Below are 27,184 nucleotides of genomic sequence, written 5' to 3' on the forward strand. Positions count from 1 at the left end.
TACTTAGGTAATATTATGTTCTTCTGGAGTCTTTGATGGAGTTGAAGAATAGATAGATAGTTATAGTTTTCCACTGTTATGATAAAAGATAAAATAGTTGTAAATATTGTAACTGTAATTGTTGCTTGATAACTGTTTTGTTATATGTAATTTTGCTATGTTAAAGTTAAAGCCTTTCTTTTTTGTTTAAACAGAAAAAGGGGAAATGATATGGGAAGGTCATATGTCAATCTGTTGATTTCATTGGTTAATAAAGAAACTGCCTTGGCCCATTTGATAGGCCAGCCCTTAGGTGGGTGGAGTAGACAGAACAAAATGCTGGGAGGAAGAGGGAAGTGAGACAGATGCCATACTGCTCCTCTCCAGGGCAGACACGATGAAGCTCCAGACCAAGATGGACGTACACTAGAATCTTCCTGGTAAGACACCACTTCGTGGTGCTACACAGATTATTAGAAATGGGTTAGTCAAGATGTGAGAGTTAGCCAAGAAGAGGTTGAAACTAATGGTCCAGGCAGTGTTTGAATGAATACAATTTGTGTGTTGTTATTTCAGGGCATAAGCTAGCCAGGTGGTAGGGAGCTGGGTGGCAGGAAGCGGCTCGTCACTCATTCTACATGAGGAGACCTAAGAGACATCCACAGCAAGAACTGGACCAAGATGCCAAGACACTGCCGGCCTCATTTGAAGGAAGAGATGGGTAGGTGCCAGTGTAAGAATTCCTCCAACATCCTAAAAAGTAACATGGTAACACCAGAACCCAGTGGACACACATAAGGAAGACTTAGTGTCTTCCAGAAGAAGTAGAAGAAAATGACTTTAAATGTAACTTTATAAAAATGATGGAGACTTTTAAACAGGAAGTGAAAATCTCCCTTAAAGAAATGGAAGAGAAGACAAAAAGTTTGAAGAAATTAATAAACCCTCAAAGAAAACCAAGAAAAAAGCAATTAAACATGTGAAGGAAACAGTTCAAGAATTGAAGACTGAAATAGAGGTAATAAAGAAAACAGAAACTGAGGGAATTCTAAATATGGAAAATCTGGGTAAATGAACAGGAACTAGAGACAAGGATAAGCAACAGAATACAAAAGACAGAAGAAGCTCGGGCAGTGAAGATACTACAGGGTAGTCTCCTTGGTTAAAGAAAACATTAAATCCAATAAATTCTTAACACAGAACATTCAGGAAATCTGGGACACCATGAAAAGACCAAACTTAAGAATAATAGAGGTAGAAGAAGAAGAACTCCAGCTCAAAGGCACAAAAAATATGTTCAACAAAATTATAGAAGAGAAAATTTTAAACTAAAGAAGGATAGATGGCTACAAAAGAAAAAGGTCAAGTAACATATAAAGGTAAATCTATCAGAATTACACCTGACTTCTCAATGAAACCATGAAAGCCAGAAGGTCCTGAATAGATATACTTCAGACAATAAGAGACCATGGATGTAAGCCCAGACTACTATACCCAGCAGAGCTTTCATTCACCATCCATGGAGAAAACAAGATAATCCAGGACAAAAACAGATTTAAACAATACATAGCCACAAACCCACCAATATGAAGTGATCTCTACTTTCTAACTGTGGTTTCTATGTGATGAGCTGGCTCTAGTTCTTGCCAAGATGGCCTATATCCCTGGAACTGTAAGCCAAAATAACACATACCCTTGAGCTTTGGTCAGGTATTTTAAAATCACAGAAACAGCAAAGTAACTAATACAAAAGGCATTCAAACAAAAATACAGAAATGAAAGCAAATCAGCCTTTACCAGACACGAGCAATATAAATAGAGTTGGCAATCAAAAAACATCACAGAATATTTTATATTTTAATTGTGGTGAATGCATTTGTGTATAGTTTCAATGACTCTGAGTCAATTTAAATGACACATCAATAAAGCCTAATCCTCCTAACCTTCACTGTTGAAATGTAACCACCAGAGTCTCAGGATGTGACTTTGTGCCATCAGTTAAAGTGAAGTCAGTACTGGGACTCATACACGTTAGGCATACAAAGATGACCATGGGTAGAAGATTATATGAAGATATTTATAAAGAACATGGTCGTACAGCCAAAGAGGCAGTCTTTTCATCTCATTTCTCAGTAGACAACTCTGCCAAAACTTTAATTTTGACATCTAGACTGTAAAACAATGAGACTATAAAAGTCTCCTGTTTGAGTCATGCTGTGTCACTGTAGCTCTAGGAAAGTAATATATCTGACTTAAAAAAATACTTTAGAAAATTTCATCTTCACAGTTGAAAAATAAAAACAGTTCATATCATAAGATAGTTTCTCTATAGATGTTACAAATGTTGATCTGGAATTATTCATTCATACACAATAAAGAAAAACTATTTGTTAAATATTCTTTTCTATGTTTCTTCTTATTTTAAATGTATTTAAGTACATTATCACCATAATATCTTAAAAACTCCCTAAGAAAGATGTTCTCTAAATAGACCTTTTCTGTTTTGCCCATAACTTCACATTTATACCTTACCAAGTTTTTAAAAATCTGGTTTTAATCATTATTTTCTGAAGGTATAATGCTAATATTCAGATATCTTTTATCTTATATATTTTTATAAAGCATCAATTCTAACATAGTATAGAAGGTCCTTCTGTCTATGTGTTGCTTTCATTGGTTAAATAAAAAAAATACCATGGCCTATTGATAGGGCAGCACTTAGGCAGGGAGACAGAACTGAATTCTGGGAGGAAGAAAGCAGAGTCAGAGAGAGAGAGAGCCACTATGGAGCTACCAGGTCAGACATGCTGAATCTTTTCTGGTAAGCCACGGCCTCATGGTAACATACAGATTATTAGAAATGGGTTGAATCAAGATGTGAGAGTTAGCCAATAAAAGGCTAGAGATAATGGACCAGGCAGTGATTTCATTAATACAATTTCTGTGTGGTTATCTTGGGGATTAAGCTAGCAAGGCAGTGGGACACAGCCCACTCCTCCTACTGTACTAACACAAGATAAAACTTCTTCAAATACTGATAAATTCTCTTGAGAAAAAATTCTTTGATTCTATAGGGAGATGGTTAAGATATCCAGGGTCATGTTTTATTATCTACATACATGTAAGTTGCTTTTCATAGGCAGGCAGTTCCATATGGAATATATGGATCCTCAGATATTGCAGTGTGTTTACAGTTAAAAGATATGATATGTTACATACATCATTTGAATGGTGACTACTGTACGTAGGAATGACTCTGAAAGAAATATTGACTACTTGATGAGATGAACTATACATTTCAAAAATGTGGAAGCTAAAATTCGTTGTAAATCATATCCTGGCTTTTCTAAAGACTTTTAGGCTACACTTCGGAAAATAATTGTCAAATGTTTCCAACTCTCAAAACTGACAAGTTCAAACACATCAGTCATAACACTCCATCTTGGAGCTGTGCCCAAGAAAGGAGATTTGTGAATAGCTGAGAAAAGTTGTTCATCAACATACCAACCTAAATTAATTTCTGTAGTCATGACAAAATTGTTTAATGTCCAATGTTTATGAACATAACTACATGACTGTTTTTACAAGTAACATAATTGTACTTAAGAAAATTCTACATATGAGGACTGCACTCTTCATTCTTCTGAATGAAGAGACACTAATTATATTCCTCTTTTATCAATATTATTTTGAGTACATCTAGAAGTTATATGTTAAAATTTTAAATGGTTTACTTCATTTTGATAAATAAAGCTAAGTTTCATATTTTTACATTTATTTCATGAATGACTATATATGAAATTAAGTACTGAATTTTTACCAAGTAAGCAATGTAATCTAGGGCTTTCCACTTTTTGATAACAGTTTCCAAGCCAAGTAAAAGTTGTATAGCTCTCTATGCTGCTAAAAGTCTTTGATTTGAGCTTAGAAAAGTTGAGACAGGAAGAGCAAGTATTAAGATAAATGTGAGCTGAAAAACAAGACCCTGTATCAAATTAAAAAAAAATATGGAAAAAAGGAATGATGGGAGGGGAGAGAAAGACAAAGAGACAGGACAGGGTAAAAGAACAAGGACAAAAATGAAATGAAACTTATGTGCTATGAGTATCAATTTTACTTGAATGTTTCCATGAAAAGTATTAAAAAGTGGAAGAGAATAATTGATTAAAAAGAATTTAAACATGTGTAGTTACAGTTGATGGAGGAAGGTCATTGGTTAAAAAATAAAGAAACTGCTTGGCCCTCATAGGTTAGAACATAGGTGGGTGGAGTAAACAGAACAGAATGCTTGGACGAAGAGGAAGTGAGCTCAGATGCCATGCTCCCCTCTCCCGGGCAGATGCAGGGCAGCTCCTCTCAGAGGCAGATGCGATGCAGCCAGCCGCCAGGTCAGACATGCTGAATCTTTCCCGGTAAGACTGGTGCTACACAGATTATTAGAGATGGGTTGATCGGGATATGAGAATTAGCCAGTAAGGGCTAGAGCTAATGGGCCAAGCAGTGTTTAAAAGAATACAGTTTCCGTGTAATTATTTCGGGTATAAAGCTAGCCGTTCAGGTGGCCAGGAGCCCGGCAGGCCCGCAGCTCCCACTGCATATAGTCATCTCATTTTAACACCGATGCTAAAGTAATACATTGGACAAAATACACAGCCCTTTCAACAAGCTTGCTGGGAAAATCGAATGTCCATGAGCAGAAGAAGAAAACTTAACTTCATCTCTCACCTTAAAAAAATCAACTTCAAATTGATTAAAGATCTTAATGTAGGCCCTGGAGCTCTGAAATTATTAGAAGAAAAACATAAGGTAAAAACTTCAAAACAAGAGTTTTCTGGAAAGGAACCCAACCATTCAGGAAACAATCCCAAGAACGGACAAAGGAGAGTTTGTGAAATGACAGAGCTTCTTGCCCAGGAAAGGAAACAAGATGTAACCCAGAGACTGGGAGAAATATTTGACAACTATATATCTGACAGAGGATTGATACCTAGAATATACAAATAACTAAAAAGAAAAAAATAGCAAAGCCTAAAACCACCAAGTGAATAAATGTGCTGCTAATGAACAGAAAAAGATGAAGGAGAAATGGCCAATAAATGAATGAAATATTCACCCTTACTGTCTATTAGGAAAATACAAATGAAAATAATTCTGAAGGTCTTCAGTCAGAATTGCAGTCATTAAAGAATGAATGATAAGTTCTGGTGATGATGTGGAGAAGGGAAACCCTTATAAATTGATCATGGGAATGCAAAGTATTTCAGTGACTCTTAACAGTAGTAAAGAGTTTCAACAGAAAGCTAAAAGTGAATCTCATTTATGATGGATGTCTACCATTTTCCAGAATGTATCTGAAGGACTCCGGGTCAACACATAGCTGAGATAATTGCATTTGATGTTGACTACAGCTGTATTCTCAATAAGAAACTTTTGGAATCAGCTTCTGTGTCTGTCAGCAGACAACACATTTGATAAAGCAAGTTTAGCACATACCCATGACATCCACCAAGGACTTACCAGAGAAAATAAATTGTGTCATTTGTCAAAAAATAGATGCAAATGAAGATCATCATGTTAAGCAAATTGAATGTGATTCAGAGGGGAAAAAAATGTTTTCTCAAGTATAGAGAGGCTAGATTTTTCTATAAATAGATAAATTAGGTATGTATTTATGATGTGAAAATGCCTAAGGGGATCAAATGGCAATAATGGAAGGGAGAAGAGGAAGGATAAGGGGAAGGTAAAGAGTTAAGGCGAAATGAAATATTGTAAAAATAAATATAGATATACTAAAATAATAATAGATATATTAAAATAATTTTTTTAGAAAACACAATATTATGCAGTATAAACACAAAGAAGGGGAGAAGCAAAGAATCAAAGCATAAATAAAAACTTTTCAAAAGTTTTGTGTAATTTCCCCCAAACAATAAGAATATTTTGCCTAAAATCCCAGAAGAGACAAGGAAAGGGAATATATTTGTGTACAGTAGCAATTCCCATATATTTCTGCATAGAATAACTTGGATCTGCATAAATATGAGCCTATATCCCCTTGTAAAATGGTATAGATATAAAAGCAAGAAGGAGTTTTCTATTGTTACATTCTCTATTATCTCAAGTTTACTATCCCTGTTTTAACATAAGATAGAAAGTGTGGTTATTTCCAGAAGAATTTCTTCTTAGACTTTGGATAAATTAAAATAATATTTCAATCATAAGATATATTTTATGCTTAATTCATTTTCATCAAAAGTTATTGCTGAATTTCAAAGGTGTATGTGTGGTAGGTAGTGTTGTAACTGTGTGTATATGTATTTGTCTGTGTGTGTGTGTGTATGTGTGTGTGTGCATGTGTGTATGCAGGTGGAGGTCATTCTTCAACACTAAGTTACCTATCTTCTGTAAATGGAGACTACTTTTTTGTTTTCTGGAAACCCAGACCCAAATAATCACACAGACACTCTGTTACTTACAACACTGTTTGGTCAATGACTTAAGAGCATTCCTATCTAGCTCTCATATCTTAAATTAACCCATTTCTATAAATCTGTATATCACCACAAGGCTGTGCTTTACCAGTAAGGTTCTGGCATATTTCTTCTTTGGCAGCTACCTGGCATCTCCGTAACTCTGCCTTTCTTTTCTCTGCATTCAGTTTAGTTTTTCTGCCTACCTATATTCTGCTTTACTATAGACCAAAGCAGCTTTTTTATTAACCAATGATAATAAAACATATTCACAGCATATAGAGGGGCATCTTCTTTTGTGGCAAGGTGTTTGTTTTTTCACTAGGGCTCAAGTCTTGCAGATTAGGCTAGGATGACTGGCTAGAGAGACCCAGACATCTATAGGACCCCACAGCTTCATCACTAGCCACCACATCCGGCTTTCCTTGTTTGTTTTCATTTTGTTTTTCTTTATTTGAATTGGGGTTTGAACTTTGTTGTTCATGCTCACATGGTGAACACTTTACAGATGAAGTTTTCACTGCAATCCAGAATTCTCATTAACTATAGATGAAAATGTCTGCTCACTAGTGGTCCTCTGCATATGTTATTTTAAAGATTCTACAGTCTAAGTCAGATTAAAATGAGACTCCTTAAAAGCCTGGTTCACCAGTGGTAATATTCCACAAGGCTGAAGCTGGATGTTGAGATATTTAGTTTTGGTCATATGGTAGCACAGAGGCTGGTAGGTGTGAGATAATTGCTGGATGACTATGTGTACTAATGCAAACAATCCTATCAGATGTGACCAGAAGAAAGGTTTCAAGGAGACACCATCCATAGCAGATTTAAATCAATATTAATTACCAAGAAACGACAGCAGAACCCTCGCTGCTCTGGTGTGAAACAATCAAGGTAGACAGGGCTCAGCTTGAACAATATGCTTCCCTGGTCATAAAACTAAGACACAGATCTGCAAACAATGACACGCTCCTTGTATACTGACTGTGATCACTGGTCACTGCTGACTGAGTGGTCAGGAGGATTAATTGGTGACTGAGGAATCACTAATGGAGCAGTAATCCTCCAATCAGTCATGTTTGATTTGAGAAATGGCGCTGGTAAATGCCCCCCCCCCTCTCTCTCACACACACACACACACACACAGAGGGAGAGAGAGAGAGAGAGAGAGAGGTGTTAGCAAGGTAGAGAGGGAGGGAGAAAAGTGAGAAGGGAAAAAGGAAGAGAAATAGGGAGGGAGAGAGTGAGGAAGATATAGAGAGAGGTGAGGGAGAGAGAACAAAGAGAGTGTAAGGAAGCTCTGGCTTTTTCTTTCAGGAAGATGGGTCTTTAAGTAGTTGATTTCCTTTTACAGTGGACAAAGCCACAGAACCCACAATTAAAAAGATGGCTTTAAATGTCAACAAATTTAGTAAAGTAATACCTTGTTTAAATTGGCAGTGAGCGATGAAGTAGTGTAGTTGATCCCTTTGCTAAAGACTGATTTAATTGGCAGGGGACATAAAACTTCACCAGCATAGAGAGTTCCTTAAAATGGAGGGGAAAACCCTCCATAGAAGAGGTAAAGATGCCTACAGTAGAGTTAGCAATGTCAGTGTCGATCTCCCTCACATTCTTGCCTGAGGCTGGAGCTGCCAAGGCTAAAGAGATAATGACATCTGTATGGCATATTCACAGCACTGTAGCATTTCATTTTACACCTTGGTAGAAATAAAAAAAAATTAGTCTTCTTTGTTAAAAGAGAAAAATGAGAGAGTGATGAAATTATGTGTTTGTTGTTCTAAAATTTGGTTGTCTCCATATCCGTCCTGTGAACATCAAATTTTCATTAACTGAAATCCATTCTTAATCTTGATGCTTGTTCTCAAATTGGAAGAATTATTTTGGTCCCAGACCCAGTAACTGGAGCTTCAAATATTTTTAAATAGAAATTTATATTAATGAGATATATCACTAGAATTTAATGAAAAACTACTAACAATGTTTTGAGGAGGAGTTTGCTGTGTTTATATGTGTGTTTAAACTTCTCATTAAGAAATAGTTTCAAGCCACTTCTTGAATTCTGGACTACTTCTGTGTAATTCTTTCTAGGCTGAAAAAACATTGAAATAAAACATTTAAATCTGGACAGGAAAAATGGCTGTCTTCAAGCTAGTCTCAGATTTTATCTGAGTAAATACAAGCATGTTGGCTAATATATTTACTTACCTTTTCCATGCAATGAAGGCATAAGATTTCTTTTTTCTATTTTTATTTTTTTAAAACAGGTAAGATTGATTTTTCTCTTACATGTATATATGTTTTCAGAGCCAACCAATTGCTGTTTGGTAAGCAATATGTGTTCTCTTCCCTGGAGAAGATAATTTCTCCCACTTTCAGCAATCCTTAGCTGCCTATAGCACTTTGAAAGTCTGAATAAACTCAACTTTGTAACACAAAATTGATGCTGGTTTAAAGTGCTTTTATTTATCAAAGCTCCTTAAGACCATTCATGTTAGGGATCTTGATTTATTTTCTAAAAATATTTTCATTCAGTATCAGAGCACAGAATGGAATCTGAAACTTACCACTGTAACCAAGTTTTTACCTTAGGCTTTTGTGCCTTCCGCTAGCTAACCTCTTTAGTCATTTACTCCCAATCGCTGTACAGTTCTTTTGAAAAAGTCTTGAAGAAAGATTTTCAGCCTCTTATTTCTCCATGTTTTAGTGTGTTGTCAGAGTTTGGAAATACACCAGGAACAAGTTATTGGGGCCTTTTTTTCATCCAGTTTGCCATGGTGGGTAATTAGTGTGGAATAATGGTCTGTATTCTATCAATTATATTTTAAATAAATGCTGATTGGCCAGTAGCCAGGCAGGAAGTAAAGTCAGTACAACCAGACAGGAAGTAGAGGCAGGTCAATGAGAACAGGAGAATTCTGGGAAGGAGGATACCCATTCTCTCGCAGTTCTTTTCCTGCCACAGAAGAAGCAAGATGTGACTGCCCTGATGAAGAAGGTACCAAGCCATGTGGTTACTGTAAGTTATAAGAGTTAATAAGAAGTCTGAGCTAATGGCTCAATCAGTTTATGACTAATGTAGACCTCTATGTGATTTCTTTGGGACTTAATGACTGCGGGAACCAGGCAGGACAGAAAACCTCAGACAACAGGTAATCATACTATTCATAGACATGGTTATGTAGGAAATTCTTGTACAGATCACTCACAGGATATGCAAGCATGTTTACTAGGTAAGGAGACTTGTAGAGATTAGAGAGTATAGAACCTACAGGAGAAAAAGTTCATTTAACCATCACTATTTGAGACAACAATGCTATACCAATGCTATTGCTTTAGTTATTTTCCTAATGTGACAATGAAACACCTGAGCAAAGAAATTTACAGAAGGAAAAATCCATTTGGGGCTTAAGGTTTCAGAAGGATTAGAGTCTATCCCCATAATGGCAAAGAAGTGTGGCAGCAGGGACAAACGTGACAGCCAGAACTGAGAGCTCACATCTCAAATTGTGGGCAGCAAACTGGAAATAATACATAGCCTCTGAAATCTCAAAGACTACTTCCAACAAGGTCACACTGCCTAAGCTTTCCTGAACAGTGCCACCAATTGGTGAAAAAAGTCATCAAATGCTTCCCACAGTGCAGGAACATATGGTTCAAACAACCACAGCTATCTATTGTGTTTTCTCCAATGGACATTTTGTGTATTTTCAGAATTCTCTATGTGGTATCTCTGAAAGACTAAAATACTGTACCACTCTTGACAATACAACTGTGTCGATAACATTTTTTTTTCTTGTTCTTCAAAATTTTTGTCTATTTTACAAACTGGAGAGCTTCGCAAATTAGCTTTTTCAGAGCCTTGTGAGATTCTATTCCTTCAGAATTACTGCTTGCTATAATAGTCTACCAATTAGTCAAGAACCTGGAATCTGGGCCAGTCAATGAGGTGCTTGTTACACTAGCACAAAGTCTTGAGTTCAGATCCATAGCACAAACATTTAAAATAAAAGTCTGGGATGGGGGATCTTGCCTGTAAACTTAGCTTAAGAAACAGATTCAGACCAATTCCTAAAGCTTCCTCTCCAGTTGATCTTGCAGTTTTGGTGAGCTCTGGATTCAATAAAAGATTCTGTCTCATGGATTGAGGCGGGGGCTGACAGAGAAAGATATCTGCTGTTGGCATTTGACCTACACATACACACGCATGCACAAGCATACATACATGCACATACATGCATGTATATATACACAATAGTAGACATTTATAATAATAGACATGCAGACATAACAGATACTAATGCACATACATAATAATACATACACATAATAACACACACACATCATGGTATAGCAAACAAGATGGACAATTTGCATAAGAAAATTTACTTCATATATTTTATGCAAATATCCCTGCTGAAATGTATTTTTTAAATATAAAAAATTGAAGTTTACATTCTAGGAAACAAAAACATCTTAAAAATTAGTTTAATAAAATTTAAATGAGTTCAATTTACGGTAACCAAGTTGGAGAAATGTTTTGCAGTATCATCTGATATTTGTAATAATTTGTAATAATAAATTGATCACTTAACAATAAAAACAAGTGAATATTATAATGTTTTAAAAATATGTTCATGTGTGTGTTCAACTCTGACTTTCAGCTTCTGGGAAAAGTAGGCACAAATAACCTCATTATTTTAATTAGACATCATGATCAAAATTTTGCTGTCTGTTTACTGGAAGAAAAGGATATGCTACTGAAAAAAAATTTATCAGGGTGCTCTCGTAAGGCAAGAGAATTAAGCCAGACCTCCATTGTGGCTTCCCTGGCTTTCTACAATGTCAGAATGGCCATAAAAAGCTAAGTCATTTCTGGTTTCTAGTCAAGGAAAAGGGTCAAAAGTCAAAAGGTTCACCTTTGAGGTACATAATTAAAATACCTGACCAGTTTCTGTATCCTGTTCTCATCATAATTCCATACTAATAACTTAAGTTTTCTAAATGACTGTTTGAAAAGCATTTATTGTTATCAGGCAAGGCACATAAACAAAGTCATGCACTCTAGACTGGTAGAAATTGTAAAGGCACAAAATGGGAAGACATAGGATTTACACGAAGCACATCAAAGTCTATTTGAACGTACTATTGACCCTTCTGACTAAAGATAGAGTTCCATATTTTTGGCTGATGAACTGGCTTCTTCAGTGTTAGCAATTGAATACACAAATACTTTCCTGGACACGTTTGAATTTTTAAACTAAATATAATGGACAACTAGTTTCAAATTTCTAGAGACTATTTGTGGAGAAAGGTTCTGCTTCCTGGTGCAAAGCCCGGGGCAACTGCTGTTCAACCACAACTGCTCTCTGTGTATCCTGAATTCCGTGAATAAGACAGTGTGTGAAATTCCAACCTCATTGAGTCTGCTGTTTAGCTGCTCTCTGCAGCCTCTGAGAATCTGCTCAGGGTCAGCCTCCTGCTTGTGAAACTATTTAAGGCAAACAAGATGCCTGGACCATGAGGTGTAACATTATACCAAGTCAGACAGCCACATTCTTCACTACGTAAGTAAATTTCAACATTCTTTGGTGATCAAACTAAGTGCTTGTTCTGTTTTGATTTGTTGGAATAATTTAGAGAAAACATTGCTTCTTCTAGATTATTAAACAGCGTTTGAGGGATATATAGTTAAAAATAAATAACGAAGATATATTTTTTTAACATGGCTAAACTAGAGTAGGATACAAAGGATATAAATTGGACCTTAGAAGACTCCCCTCATAAAAATTTACCAGTTGAATTTTGGAATGAAAACCGTATGAAGACACAATTTGGACAAATTAATCAAGATACATTTTTTCTACACCATGATTTCAGAGATGATTTATACCAGAACAAATATATTTGCAAGAAAATGTGTTTATGAGGGGTGTGTGTGTGTGTGTGTGTGTGTGTTTGCTCTTGAGCAGTCATAAGTTAGGAACAAGATGGAAAACATGTCTACTGCAATTGAGACCATATTCTCATTTCATAGGACTTGACAGTTTTTGCATGGCAGCAATTGCTGTTTTTCTAACCTACCCCAGTGACAGTCTCAAATCAATCAGTGACCTAGATGGGAAAGGTTTTAGAGACCATTACCCAATCCTTCAGTCATCCCACCAATGCTGTGACAAAACTGGCTGTTCAGTACCAAAAATACACTATGCAGCTGAAGGTTTGAGATATGGCTGATAACAACAGGGATAAGGTCAGTGTGGTGTGACCCTGCAGAGTTCCCATGAGTACCTATGGCATATTTTATAACTTTATTCATTTCAATGAGGCATTCTTAAACACAAAAGGCGATAAATTTGACCTGCATCAGCATGTGAAATAAAATGGTAAATTCTTAGAAAATATTTTTAAAGCTCTTAAGGGTACGTGTGATTTCATAAAAGCTGATATTTCCAACATTTGAGAATGTATTCTAGTGTAATTGCAATGAAAGACATGTGCCATTTTGATTACTTATAGCACAAAAGCCATGGCTAATTAGTAATAAATTTTAAAAGAAGCAAATATTCCAGCTCGTCCACGCAACACACATCCCACTACATTGTAACAGCTCATTAAAAATCATTAAAATGTGCTTCTATAACATATTATAAGAGAGTTGAAATTCTTTAGTATGTAAAATGAGAAACAGATGATTAAATAATTCAGTAAAATTTTAAAATGTTTAATTATAGAATAGTTTATAGTGAGAACATTTTCTGCCTGTCACTTGTGTCTTAGTTAGGGTTTCTATTGCGTGAAGAGACACCATGGCCATTGCAACTCTTATGAGAAAAACATTTAATTGAGGGGGTTCACTTACCGTTCAAAAGTTCAGTCCATTATCAGCATGGCAGGGAACATGGCAACAAGCAAGCAGACAGGGTGCTGGAGGAGTGCCTGAAAGTCCTACATCTTGCTAGCAATAGGAATTCAACTGAGACAGTGGGAAGTATCCTGAGCATAGGAAACCTCAAAACCCACTCCCACAGTGACACCCTTCCTCTAACAAGGCCATACCAACTCCAACAAAACCATAGCTACCAATAATGCCACTATCTATGAAATTATGGAGGTAAATTACATTCAAACTACTAGATTTTGAATTATTTTTATATTTTAAAATATAAACTTTATGGAAATTTGTCAAACTTAAAATAATATTAGATAGACTACTGTACAGATGTTTGTGATAATAAACCTTAGTTTTTGGTTTGACTGGATGGAGTAACTAGCAACTACTCAAATATTATGTTCATTGTGTCTGAAAGGACATCAACCCAGAGCTGTGTGAAGATTACAACTCAACATATACAGGCACCATTTAGTCAGCTGGGGAGTTGGTAACTGGAAAGAAATGAAGTAATGATTAATAACTAAATGATGTTTTGCTCTCCCACCTGAGTTTATACACTAACTCCTTTTGCTCTTGGACACTACAAATGACAACTTACAAAATATGAGATTCCAGGCCTTGCTCTGATATACCTCTAGGTTTGCAGGTCTTCAGCTTTGAACTGCGAATTTTGCCACTGTTTTTTTCCCTGGTCCTTATACTTTCATACTTGGACTAATGCATCCTGCTGGCACCTCAGCCTCTTTAGCTTACAAGAAATAGATTGTGAAACTTCTGAGCCATCTTAATAACAAATGACAACTTAACACCTATATTACCTTGCCTATATGTGTCATCTTTGTTGGTAAAGGGAGCCTTTTCTAATAAAATATTGCATGAAGATTACTTTTAAATATACTAAACCTAGATTAGGTTTCCTGACAAAAATATCTCCATATAACTTGGAATAACTTAGATAGTATAGGTGTTAATGGACCACAGGGAATCATAGAAGAAAAACATCAATGAATAAATTTATAAATGGATATTTAGGTGGGGATCACACACGAACACACACACATATGCACAAACACTTTAAGAAATTTCAATATCCCTGTCAATGTTAAGAGAAATTATGAAGACTAGTCTTCCAATGCTTAATTTTTAAATAAGATAAAGGAAAAACTATTAAGATAGTTTGTATTACCTTTCTCTTACTGTTATTACCAGCTATAGACCAAAACCTTTGAATAAGCAATTCTAAAATTATTTCTTTGATTTTTATTTTTTGAGGACATGAGGTAGAAGTTTATGATTGAGCTTGGAATTCTTAAATTAAAACTATCAATCATCATACAAATGGGTAAGATCACAGGCATTGCATTATGTATAATGATTGTAAGCAAAATAAATGAGTCAACTTCACATGAAAAAAATAGAACATAGTAATTTGAAGGATGTTCCTGAGTAAATAAAATTAGAAACACTTAAGAAAATGTCATAAGGAGTTCTAAGTACTGGTTATTGTAGAAAAGAAGCAAGGCAGGTAGTCTTATGGTCCATGTTTATTTCTGATGTCAAGCCAATGAATATCAATAATCACCTTCAACTAACTAATAAATAAAGATGCAAAGATTAAAGCGGAGCTCTCAGAACATAAGGAAATATGTTCACATGTGTAAAGATATACTCTCAAGACTTCATGAACATACCTATACGTATAATATAAAAAGAGAGAAGTCATAGAAGCAAAGAGTAGAAAAATGGGTAACAGGGCCTGGAAGGGGAGGAAAAAGAGACATTGGTCAATCTTTCAGCAATGAGATTAACTAATATTAGAGTCCCAATGGACATCATGTCGACTTGGATTAACAAGATTTTCACACTGGATATTTGACAAAATAGTAGATTTGAAGTGTTATCACAAAAAAATTAAAGGTTAATTACTTGGCGAAAGACTGATATGCAGATTGATCTACTGTTGATAATCATTTCACAATGTGTGAGTATGTTAAAAGATCTCACACATCTTTGATATGTCTGATTTTGATTTATAGATCGTACCTTAATATGCTAGGAAAAAAATTCACAGTTTTTAGGCCCTTTCATTAGACCTGCTCATTATAGTATTCTGGGAATAACACTGGACTCACAGAAAAGGTGATAACCAAGGAATAATTAAGAGAAAGATGAATGATAAATAGAAAAGATGGGTAGGAAGATAGATGATGACTACAGATAAAAGTAAGCTGATCCATAGACACACAGATACAACAACCATGTATAAACAAATTACACTGCTGCACTTGATTCATAAAATTTGAGCATTTTACAGCTTTTACCCACAAAAAAGAACTAATAAAGACACTGGCTTTAATTTGACAATCTCCTACCATTAAGTAATTTTCCTATGCTGTATACCTAGATCTTCTTATTTAAACTATGCATGCTTCTGTTAGAACAGGATCATTACAATTCAGCTTATGACAGGTTCAGATTCATTAAAGACATTCAGCAACCATGCATATGGCTAAGCTGGAGGAAATAACTGCAAGCAATTTGATGACCACAGAAGAAATGTCAAAATGAAAACATCTTTTGAAAATGATAGTTTGGTTTACCATAGAATGAAGCAAAACTAACACAAACACTGAATTTTCTAAGATATTTAAAGAAAAACAAAGAGTTGATTTTTAAGGCACCATGCCCAGAAAGTGCATGGTCTAATACAATAGAGGGACTCATCCAAAAGGAATTATAGTTTTATTGAGTTTCAGCCTCATAAAATACGAGTTCTGAGATGGAAATTTCCACAAGGGACACGTAACACCCTCCAAAAGAATATCGGAAACAAATCACCAGTACAATAGTGACAATCTTATTTGGAGATTATTTGAAAAATAAACATATTTGATTTGAAAACACAAGGATTGTCTATCTAGTGTCTTTGTACTTGTGTGATAGTATGATGAAGCAATTAAACTGAATAAACACTGAGATTATTCCAAACACATAATATGAGGCTTTAAACAAGTAGCCAGTTTGGTACAAGAGTATCTGCTGGTCCTAAAGTTGAGTTAGTGAATAATGTACTCACCATCTTTTAAAAATTTTATAGACAATGGCCCATTGTTTTCAGCCTTCCTCCTCTGTTTATTCATTTATATATTTTCTTACTCCCACTAATTAGAATTGGGGGGCATCTACTGGAACAAGGTAGAAACCTAGTGTGTTACAGGCCAGGAGTTGTCACTTAGGGGCACTGCTGAGTTCATTTCATGGGATGGACAAAGAACTGTAGGAACTAGAAAAGAGGCTCACTCAGATATTAAAATGAAGTGACTGTTGGAAAGAGGGAGAAAGTGGCAGGGAGAGAGGAAAGAGAAGGAGACCACAGACTGTAACTGCAAGAAATCTGGGAGGGCTGAAAAAACAGGCAGTTGCAAAGGAGTGAAAGCGGCAGAGATCTTCCTGGGGCCCTAGGAAGAATTCCACAGCTATAGACCTGACAAAATGGGAGCAGCGCAGAATCAAATAGATCTTAAGGGTCCTGGACACAGTACAACCATGACAGATCCTGATGCCAAATGACAGAGTGAAACGCCTTTACAGATTGACAAGAAAGCAGAAACACCAGTCACTTAGTTTAGCTGTTTGTCAGGAGGGAGCCTAGAGGTTAAGAGTCCTCCCTCTTCTTCCTACCGAGTCCTGCCCAGGGTATTCATCCTTAGCTTCTTTTCCCTGTGCGGTTATTATATAACAATTGCACTGTCCTGGGAGTGGCAGGGAACCTCCTGAAAAAAAAAAAAAAAGAAAAGAAAAAAAAAAGTCTTTCTTTTTTTAAATTTTTTTTATTGAAAAAAAAATTTCCGCTTCCTCCCCGCCTCCCATTTCCCTCCCCCTCCTCCCACCCCTCTCCCCCTCCCCCCACTCCTCTTCTCCTCCCTCTCAGGTCCCAAGAGCAGTCAGGGTTCCCTGCCTTGTGGAAAGTCCAAGGTCCTCCGCCCTCCATCCAGGTCTAGGAAAGTGAACATCCAAACTATCTAGGCTCCCACAAAGCCAGAACATGAAGTAGGATCAAAACCCCATGCCGATGTCCTTGGCCTCTAGTCAGCTCTCATTGTCCGCCATGTTCAGAGAATCCGGTTTTATCCCATGCTTTTTCAGTCACAGTCCAGCTGGCCTTGGTGAGCTCCCAATAGATCGGCCCCACTGTCTCAGTGGGTGGGTGCACCCCTCGTGGTCCTGACTTTCTTGTTCATGTTCTCCCTCCTGCTCCTCATTAGGACCTTGGGAGCTCAGTCCAGTGCTCCAGTGTGGGTTTCTGCCTCTATCTCCATCCATCGCTAGATGAAGGTTCTATGGTGATATGCAAGATATTCATCAGTATGGCTATAGGATAGGTTCATTTCAGGTTCCCTATCCTCAGGTGCCCAAGGAACTAACTTGGGACATTGCCCTGGGCACCTGGTAGCCATTCCAAGTTCAAATCTCTTGCCAACCCTTAGGTGGCTCCCTTAACTAAGATATGAGTTTCCCTGCTGCCCTAACCAACCTTCCTTTATCCCCAGTCATCCCGTTTCCCCCAGTTCCGCTCATCCTCTCCTTCACACAGTCTTTCTTAAAGGGGCCAGATCTGTTTTCCATCCACTCAATTTCCCCTGATGCCCCTTTTAAAAGAGAAAAACTACTACTGTTACTCTGCTGAAGACATAGTGTTAAACTGATTCCTAATAACTTAGCCATATACCCGTGAATTAGTGCATCCCTTAACCCACACCAGAGAATCACATTTTTAGTAGAAGAACACTAACACAGAGGCCTACAGCTGGTCCAGGTACAGAGAACAAGAGACTAGAGTGCTCATACCTAAGTATCTATATCATAACCCTCATTCCAAAACTCAGAGATCTTTGTAGAAGAAGGAGTAAAAGATTGTAAGAGTCAGATAAAGGTTGTATTGTTACAAGGAAGAATTTGATTTTAATTCATGGCTGGAGGGATACAATTCGTCATATTTGAGAAGGCATGATGGTAGAATAGAAAACTGACTGGCCACAGGGCATTCACACTAATAAGAGAATGAAAGAAAAGTGAACCAGCCTCCAAAACAGGAAGTCTTGCCCCAAAGTGACCAACTTCCTGTCACAGGTCTCCACCCTTCTCGATTTTCTACGACCTTCCAAAAAAGTACTCACTAGCTAGGGACCAAATATGAGGTTATGTGAGTCATCTGATGTTTAAATTATAACAAACATGTATGAATTCTATAAGTCCACTAAAAAGTAAAATTTAAAAGTAATTGAAATGAACTGCAAAATTGATTGTCAAATTTCATTACCTATTAAAGCAAAAATGACAGACCCCTGTGCTTCATTTCAACACACAATTCTATTCTACCCTCATATATATGAAGCTAAAATATAACTGATTTTAAAATAAATGTTCAAATGAATTTAAGTCAGTTTATTTAAAAAAGTGAAACTGAAGACATGGCAAATTTCTACTTTCTTACAGAACATGAGCTTTTTTAAAAAAACAGTCCATATTTAGCACAAGTCTTTTAAATATTTGAATCTATTGATCTTCTTTTCAATAAAATTATATGTAAGTATATTATAAGATAAATTTGTTTCATATGAATTAATCACACTGCTTTCATTTCTAATTCAATTAGCGAAGGCATGAATTAAACTCATATGATAGAACACATGAGTTTATCACCTGGCTCTCCATAAGCCCAGGGGAGTGGTCAGTTGGCAACTTTGTGAGTGGTCTCAATCTAAAACCCTGAAAATTCTGTGAGAGAGATGAGCAGAACAAAGTTTGAAAGTACAAAGTATCAGGCAGGGAAAAAAATCAAAATTCTTATAAGGACATCGTAACCTATAGAAGCACTCTTATAAATGGAGAAACCAAAGAAAACTTAGTTTGATCAGAACCCTTTAGCATGCTAGAAAACTGGCAATGACAGCTTCTTCTGAGCAATGGGATGAAGTCACTGAGTTTCAGGAGGGATGTGACTAAAGGACTGTGAGAAATCATGTGCTCATTCTCCAACGCTCTATAGCAAGCAAAAGCTGAGCAGTTGAGAAAACAGAACTTTATTGTCTTGCAATTCTCAGGGGCTGGAAATCTGAGATCTAGACAGACAGTGTGGAGTCTGCTGAAGGGTGAGATGACAGGCCTGCATCTTGCCTCACCCCAAGCTTCTGGTGGTCTGCCAGCATTCCTTGGCAAGTCCGACCACTCTGACCATCGGCTTTATCTAGAAATTCTGTGCGCTCATCCATGTCCACATTTCTTTTTTTATAAATAAGTGCATCAATAACATTAGATTAGAAGTCCACTCTAATTATTGTCTTAAGAGTCATTACTTTCATAAGAGTCCTATGTCCAAACTAAGTCATCTTTGGAGACATGGGGGTGATACAGATACAACTTGTGGAATTCATGGCTTCATATTTTCCCCCTGATGTTATAAGTTCTGTATTCCTGCTCTTCTCCTTGCATCACGGGCACTCTCTCTCCTCACCTCAACAGTAGAGGCTTATTCCATGGACTAAAGAACAACCGATGAACCCATAAAACTTCTGATTAGCTTGTGTTAAGCTGTGTGAAATGATTCAAGTTCAATAATGTCTCCCCTCAGTCTGACAGAATACATAATTTAATGGTACTAAGGATTAACCCTGGATAAAGGGAATTTTTTGGATAGATCCAATACAGTTGTGTTAGTTTTTTTTTTTTTTTGAAAAAAGGAAATCCTTACTTAGACATATACATTTTACTCCTAAGTTGTGTCACAACCTTCCTTCGAATGATTTTCAATGAGTGATATCACAAAATATTTTATTCATCAAAACCACAAGTTTATGCTTTCATTGATGAAAATTATTTAACTCATCTTTTTTCAATTATGTGCAAATTTCCATTCCTAAAAGAGTTAAAATTAAATATTCAAGGGAAAAGTACTAAGAAACCTCTATTTCATTGTGATAGCTCACACCTGAAATCTCATGAACTGGCAGACTGAAGCAAGAGGCTGACAATGGCTTTTAGGGGGAAAGGAGCATGAATCTTCCTACAGAGTTTGTACTCCTGTGTTTCAGAATTTTTAAATAATAAATCTATAAGGCATTAAGTTATTCAGTTTTCAGTACTTTCTGAAGCTATGAAAGAAACATTAAACATCTATTGTAAATAAAATATACCTTAAAGATATGACATGCCTTCATAATTCAACGAAAAAGAGGCATAGACTAGTCACCAAAACAAAAAAATACATTCGTAATGGCAGTACTGTGTAGCATAAGACAATCTTTTACACACACACACATACACATACAGAGAGAGAGAGAGAGAGAGAGAGAGAGAGAGAGAGAGAGAGCAGGGGGGCACTAGTAAATATAAATCACCTGAAAACACTTTTATTGAAAATATTTTGTAATTAATGATACATGTCATTAAGCCTACATGTTGTTTGTGGAAAAAATGTCCCTTTATATTAAATTGAAAATCGAGTGAAAGTTTGACAGTTCTTTTGGTGACAATAAAGCCATAAGATCACACTCAGATTTAGTGTTGCTGGCATTTGTATGAGCAATAAATAAAATATTTATCTAAATATTCTTCATATATGACTTGGTACAGGGGACAAGAAATCATTTACAAAAGAATTGAAAACCTCCATATTAAGAGACATTCAGTCTAATGGTACCCAAATTTCTGTTTTGAGTTCTTCCCAAATGATTTTACTTTTCTGAATGACCCAGAAGCTATGATGAAAAATATCTAGCTCAATGTCAGAGATACAGGCACTTTTTTAAAAAATTGAAAATAGAACCTTATCTCATATACTACATCCCAACCCAAGTTTTCCCTCCCTTCCCTTCTCTCGGTTCCCCCTAACTTCCTCTCTCCCCAAGATTTACTCCCCTGACTCCTTCATCTTTCAGAAAAATCAGGCCTCCAAGAGCCAAAAATTGAACATGAGAAACAGTCTTTCCTAATGGTGATGCAGAACTTGAGGAAGTGGTCAACCAATATCTGATTTAATTTGCCCCACTCCCCAAGAGGGACCCAATGCCCAACACTGCTTAAATAACCACTGTCGTCAGTGTAATCCTGTAGGTACAAGGTTTCCAGGCTGAGTTGATGTCCACATTTCTCTTTTAGAAGCCTGCAGAATACTTTCCTGCACCAAAGAGACAAGAACTTGGGGTGACGCCTCCCTGTAGGTACCAACTCTACCTTTCCAAGTTTAATGAGCTTTGTAGAAGTTGTTCTACAGCAATGGCGACTTTCAGTCAGTTTGAAGAGATCAACCCTGTCCTAACATCTTGGGTTTTTGGAAATCTCCACAAAACTCCCTCAGGCAAAAACTCAATCAAATGCAACCCAGTCCTGCTACCAAAAGCTTGCCTGGCTACAGGAGATGAACAGTTCATACCCTATAGGCCCATTACTTGGAGTCCTCTCAATGGAATCACTATCATAGATCCCAGGAAGTCTTTACTGCACTAGGTTTCCACACCACCTCCACAATTTCAGCCATTGCTACCCATAATCTCTCCCTCCATCCCTTTCTCCCATTTGATTCCTCCCACTCCCATCCTCACATATCTCAAGTCAACCTGAAAAATCTCCTCTATTTTCCCTTCCCAAGAAGATACATCTATTTTCCCTAGAGCCCTCCTCTTTACTTAACCTCTCTCGGTCTGTGGACTATAGCATAATTATCATTTATCATGTCTTTATAGCTAACATCCACTTATAAGTAAGTACATATCATGTTTGTCTTTCTGGGTTTGGTTTACCTCACTCAAGATGATTTTTTTATTATTCTATAAATTTGCCAGCAAATTTTATTGAGTAGATATAACACATATCCTTCAGTTGAGGGATAAGTAGGTAGTTTCCCATTTCTGGCTATTATGAATAAAGCTAAAATGAACATAGTTGAATAAGTATCTTTATGGTAGAATGGAGCATCCTTTGAGTATATGCTCAATAGTGAAATAGCTGGGTCTTGAAGTAGATTAATTCCCAATATTCTGAAAAACTCCATATTGATTTCCATAGTAGTGGTACAAGTTTGCACTCCAGTAGCATGGACAAGTTGCCGTTGCCACAAACTGATGTGGGATTTCCCTATGCATGCTGTGATTATCATTAATGAATAAAGAAACTGCTTTGGACCTATAGCAGGGCAGAACTTATTCTAAATTAAAATCATTAAATTAGATGAGCACTATTTGTAGAAGATGTTTTTATTATTCCAGTGTGTATTTTTAGCTTCTTAATCAAAAATCAGATGTCCATAGGTATGTGGAAGTATGTCTGGATCTTGATTCAATTCCATTAATTCATGTCTATTTTTATGCCAATATCATGCAGGTTCTTATCACTATAGCTCTGCAGTACTACATGAAATCAAGGACGAGGATACCTTTAACAGTTCTTTTGGCATTAAGGATTGTTTTAGCTATCCTGTTTGATTAGTTGTTGCTGTTCTGTTGTTTTGTTTTGCTTTTGTTTTTCCTAATAAAGTTGAGAGTTATCGTTACAAGATCTTCACAAAATTGTGTTGAAGTTTTAATGGGAATTGCATTGAATCTGTAAATTTCTGTTTGTAGGATGGTCATATTTACTACATTAATATTACCAATCCCTGAGCATGAGGTATCTTTCCATTTCTGATATATTCTACAGTTTCTTTCTTTAAATACTTGAATTCTTTCACTTGCTTGATTAGACTTATACCAAGATATTTTATATTATTTGATGCTATTGTGAAAATGCTATTTCCCTGATTTTTTCAGTTCATTATTATTTTTGTAATGAAGGGTTATTGATTTTTTTCTAGTTAATCTTCTATCTTTTTTCTTATGATTTTGTGTCTTTCAGTTTATTTGGATAAGACTTTGTCTCCCTTGATTTTTTTCAAAGATGTAACTTTCTTTCTTTGTATTGTTCTCTTTCTATTTTATTTTTCATTGATTCTTTTAATTCTTTGTTTATATTTTATCGATTTCAGCTATCAGTTTGATTTTCTGCTGTTTACTCCACTTGATATTGCCTGCTTTTTGTTATTGTTGTTTTTCTAGAGCTTTCAGTAGTTCTATTAAGTTGCTAGTAAGAGAGTGATATGCTCATAAGTTTGGATACATTATGTATTCATTTTCAATGAATACTAAGAAGTATTCAACTTCTTTCATGCTTTCTGTTTTGACCCATTTTTTATTCACTACAGGGATGCCCAATTTCTATGAGCTTTTAAGCTTTTTATTGGTTCTGCTGTTGTTAATATCCAGTTTTTTTTTAATTTCTGTCCTTTATTTTTATTACTTCTTTTTTTCCATTCAAAAATTTATACTTCCTCCTCTCCTCCCATTCCCCTCCTGCTCCCTCCCTCACCCTCCTTCCTCCCCCTTCCTCCTTCAGAGAGCGCAGGGACCCTGCCCTATGGGAAGTCCAAGGCCCTCCCCCGTTACATCCAGGCCTAGGAAGCTGTGCATCCAAATAGACTAGGGTCCGAAAAAAGCCAGTACATGAAGTAAAAACAAGTCCCAGTGCCTTTATCAATGGCTTCTCAGTCAGCCCTCATTGTCTGTCACATTCAGAGTGCCCGGTTTGATAGCATGTTTATTCAGTCCTGGTCCAGCTGGATTTGGTGAGCTCCCTTTAGATCAGGTACACTGTCTCAGTGGGTGGACCAACCCCTCGCAGTCCAGACTTTCTTGCTCATCTTCTCCCTCCTTCTGCTCTTCAACTGGACCTCTGGAGCTCAGTCCATTGCTCTGATGAGGATCTTTGTCTCTAACTCCATCCGTCACTGGGCAGATTCTATGGTGATATTCGAGATAATCATCAGTGTGATAGTGGGGCAAGGCCAGTTCAGACACCCTCTACTCTGCTGCCCAAGGATCTAGCTGAGGACATCCCCGTGGACACCTGGAATACTCTCAAAAGCCAAGTCTCTTGTCAACCCTAAAATGGCTCCCTTAATGTAGATATCTTCTTCCCTGCTTTTATATCTGCCCTTCCTCCATCTCCACCCTCCCACTCCCAAAGCTCTCCCCAGTCTTTCTCTTCTCCCTTCTCTCTCCCCCTCTCCCCTTCCCCCACACCACTACCTCCACCCCCATGCTCCCAACTTTTGCCTGGCGGTCTTGTTTGCTTCCAATTTCCAGGAAGATCTGTGTATGTTTTTCTTTGCGCTCACCTTATTATTTGGCTTCTCTGGGCTTGTGAACTATAAGCTTAATGTCCTTTGTTCATGGCTAGAGTCCACTAATGAGTGAGTACATACCATATTCATCTCTTTGGGTCTGGGTTATCTCACTCAGGATAGTGTTTTCTATTTCCATCCATTTAAATGCAAAATTAAAAAATATGGAACGCTTCACGAATTTGAGTGTCATCCTTGCACAGGAACCATGTTAATCTTCTCTGAATTGTTCCAATTTTAGTATATGTGCTGCTGAAGCGAGCACTAATATCCAGTTTTAATACATGGTGATCTGAAGGTTTAGGAGTTATGTCAATTTTTCATTATCTGTTGAGATTTGTTCTATTTCCGAGTATGTGACCAATTTTGTAACAAGTATAATGAGTTGCTGAATTTATTGTTTTGTGTTGTTGCACCAGTTTGCGTTATTGATCCATCTGCTTAGAATATATTTTTCCAACATGTTGCCCAGAAGTAATGTCTTTCTTTGTTGTTCACATGTATTTCTTGAAAGCAGCAGAAGGATGCTGTTCTGTTCTGTTTGTTCCTGTCTTTTTATTGGAAAATTGAGACCATTGAAATTGAAAGATATCAATGACCAATGTTTATTGGTTTCTGTTATTTTGTTGTTGGTGGTGGTGGTTGTGGTGGTGGTTTGTATAATTTGCTGCTGGTGGTGGTGGGGTGTGTGTGAATGTGTGTGTCCCTTTTTTGATTTTACTGATTTGAGATTATTTATTTCCTGTGTTTTCACAGCTGTAGTTAACCACATTCGTTTAAAGTTTTCTTCTAGAACCTTCTGTAAGACTGGGTTTGTAAATAGAAGATATTGTTTAAATATGGCTTTATTATTGAATATCTTGTTTGTTCCATCTATGGTGATTGAAAGTTTTGCTGAGAATAGTAGTCTAGGCTGTCATCTGGGGTCTCTTAGAGTCTGTAATACATCTATACAGACTTTTCTGGCTTTTCTTTTCATTGAGAAGTTAGATGTAATTTTAATACGTTTTCCTTTATAAGCTACTTGGGTTTTCCACTTTGATACTTTTAACAATATTTATTTGTTCTGTATATATAGTGTTTTGATTATAATTACACATAGGGACTTTCTTTTCTGGTCCAATCTATTTGGTCATCTGTAAGCTTCTTGCAATTTTATAGACATCTCCTTTTTAGATTACAATAATTTACTTCTATGATTTTGCTGAAAATATTTTCTGGGCCTTTGTGCTAGGATTCTTCTTCTTCTATTCCTATTAAACTTTGGTCTTTTTGTGCTATCCCAGATTTTATTGATGTTTTGTAAGAGGAATTTTTTTAGATTTAATAATTTGACTTATGTATCAATTTTTATCTTATAGCGTATCTTCAATGCCTGAGATTCTCTCTTCTACCTCTTGTATTCTGTTGGGGAAGCTTGCCTTTGTAGTTTCTGTTCAAATTCCTAGATTTTTTATTTTCAGAATTCTCTCTGCTTGTGCCTTCTTTATTGCTTCTATTTTCATTTTCTTATTTTGAAAAATTTTATTTGTTTCCTTTAAATGTTTGTTTTTTCTTCTTGACTTTCTTTAAGGGATTCATTGATTTCCTCCAGTCTTTTATGTGTGTGTGTGTGTGTGTGTGTGTGTGTATGTGTTTTCATGAATTTCTTTAAGGGATATTTTTTCATTTCCTATTTAAGGACCTCTATTATCTTCATATAGTTTGTCATACAGATTGTGTGTGTGTGTGTGTGTGTGTGTGTGTTTCAGCGATGTTGGAATAGTCAGGGTCTGCTGTTGTATAATACCTGGACTCTAGTGGAGATATACTATCCTTGCTGTTATTGATTCTGTCTTTATGCTGGCATCTAGACATTTGGATTTGGGATGATTATAGGTCTAGTTGCTGATTACTGAGGATTTGTCTGTGTTGTGTGGGTGTTTTGTTCCTTGGTTGCTATAGAATATTAGTTGAAGATGTGTTGTTACATTTGTTTTTGTTGAGGAACATCTGTTTAATGATGCGAAGATGTACTGCATTCATTTGTGTTGCATCTTTTTAACTCTGTTACTTTACCTGTCTAAGACATCTGATTGGTCTAATAAAAAACTGAATGGCCAATAACTAAACAAAAGAGGGATAGGAGGTTGACAGTGAGAGAGAATATATAGGGGGTGAAAAAGAGAAGAGGGGAAGCATGAAAAGGAGAAGGAGAGGAGCATTCCATCATCCAGCCACACAGTAACAAAGCCAGTCATAGAATAAGAAGAAAAGAAAAGAAAAGATATACAGAAAGAGAGAAAGGTAAAAGCCTAGAGGGAAAAGGTAGATAGAATAATTTAAGTTAAGTAAAGCTGGCTAGAAATAAACCAAGCTAAAGCAGGGCATATGTAAGTAAAAATAAGTGTGTGTGAGATTATTTGAGACCTAGTTTGCAGGCCTTCAAAGAGTAAAGGGCAAAAAGTTAAGAAAAAAAATCTCTAATTTCCTTAAGTTCTGAGAAAGCTTAAAGTCATGGCTACTTCAATAAGTTCTGCTATACATTACAGCACTTAAGAAAAAACAAAAATCTAAGTAAAAAATGTCTGCTACAGTGTAGAGCACTGGAATTCCATAACTGAATGCAGTTCTGCACTTCTTGGTCCA

The 27,184-nt window shown here is 36.4% G+C and overlaps 1 non-coding gene across 1 annotated transcript; it reads right to left on the bottom strand.

The window, feature by feature from the left end:
• Nucleotides 1-24,714: 24,714 nt before the first annotated feature.
• Nucleotides 24,715-24,821, bottom strand: LOC130870645 (U6 spliceosomal RNA). Its single transcript, XR_009056780.1, has one exon. It is a non-coding gene; the product is annotated as a U6 spliceosomal RNA (small nuclear RNA).
• Nucleotides 24,822-27,184: the final 2,363 nt, after the last annotated feature.

The sequence above is a fragment of the Chionomys nivalis genome, chromosome 2 (genome assembly GCF_950005125.1).
Source record: "Chionomys nivalis chromosome 2, mChiNiv1.1, whole genome shotgun sequence".
In the NCBI taxonomy this organism is placed as follows: domain Eukaryota; kingdom Metazoa; phylum Chordata; class Mammalia; order Rodentia; family Cricetidae; genus Chionomys; species Chionomys nivalis.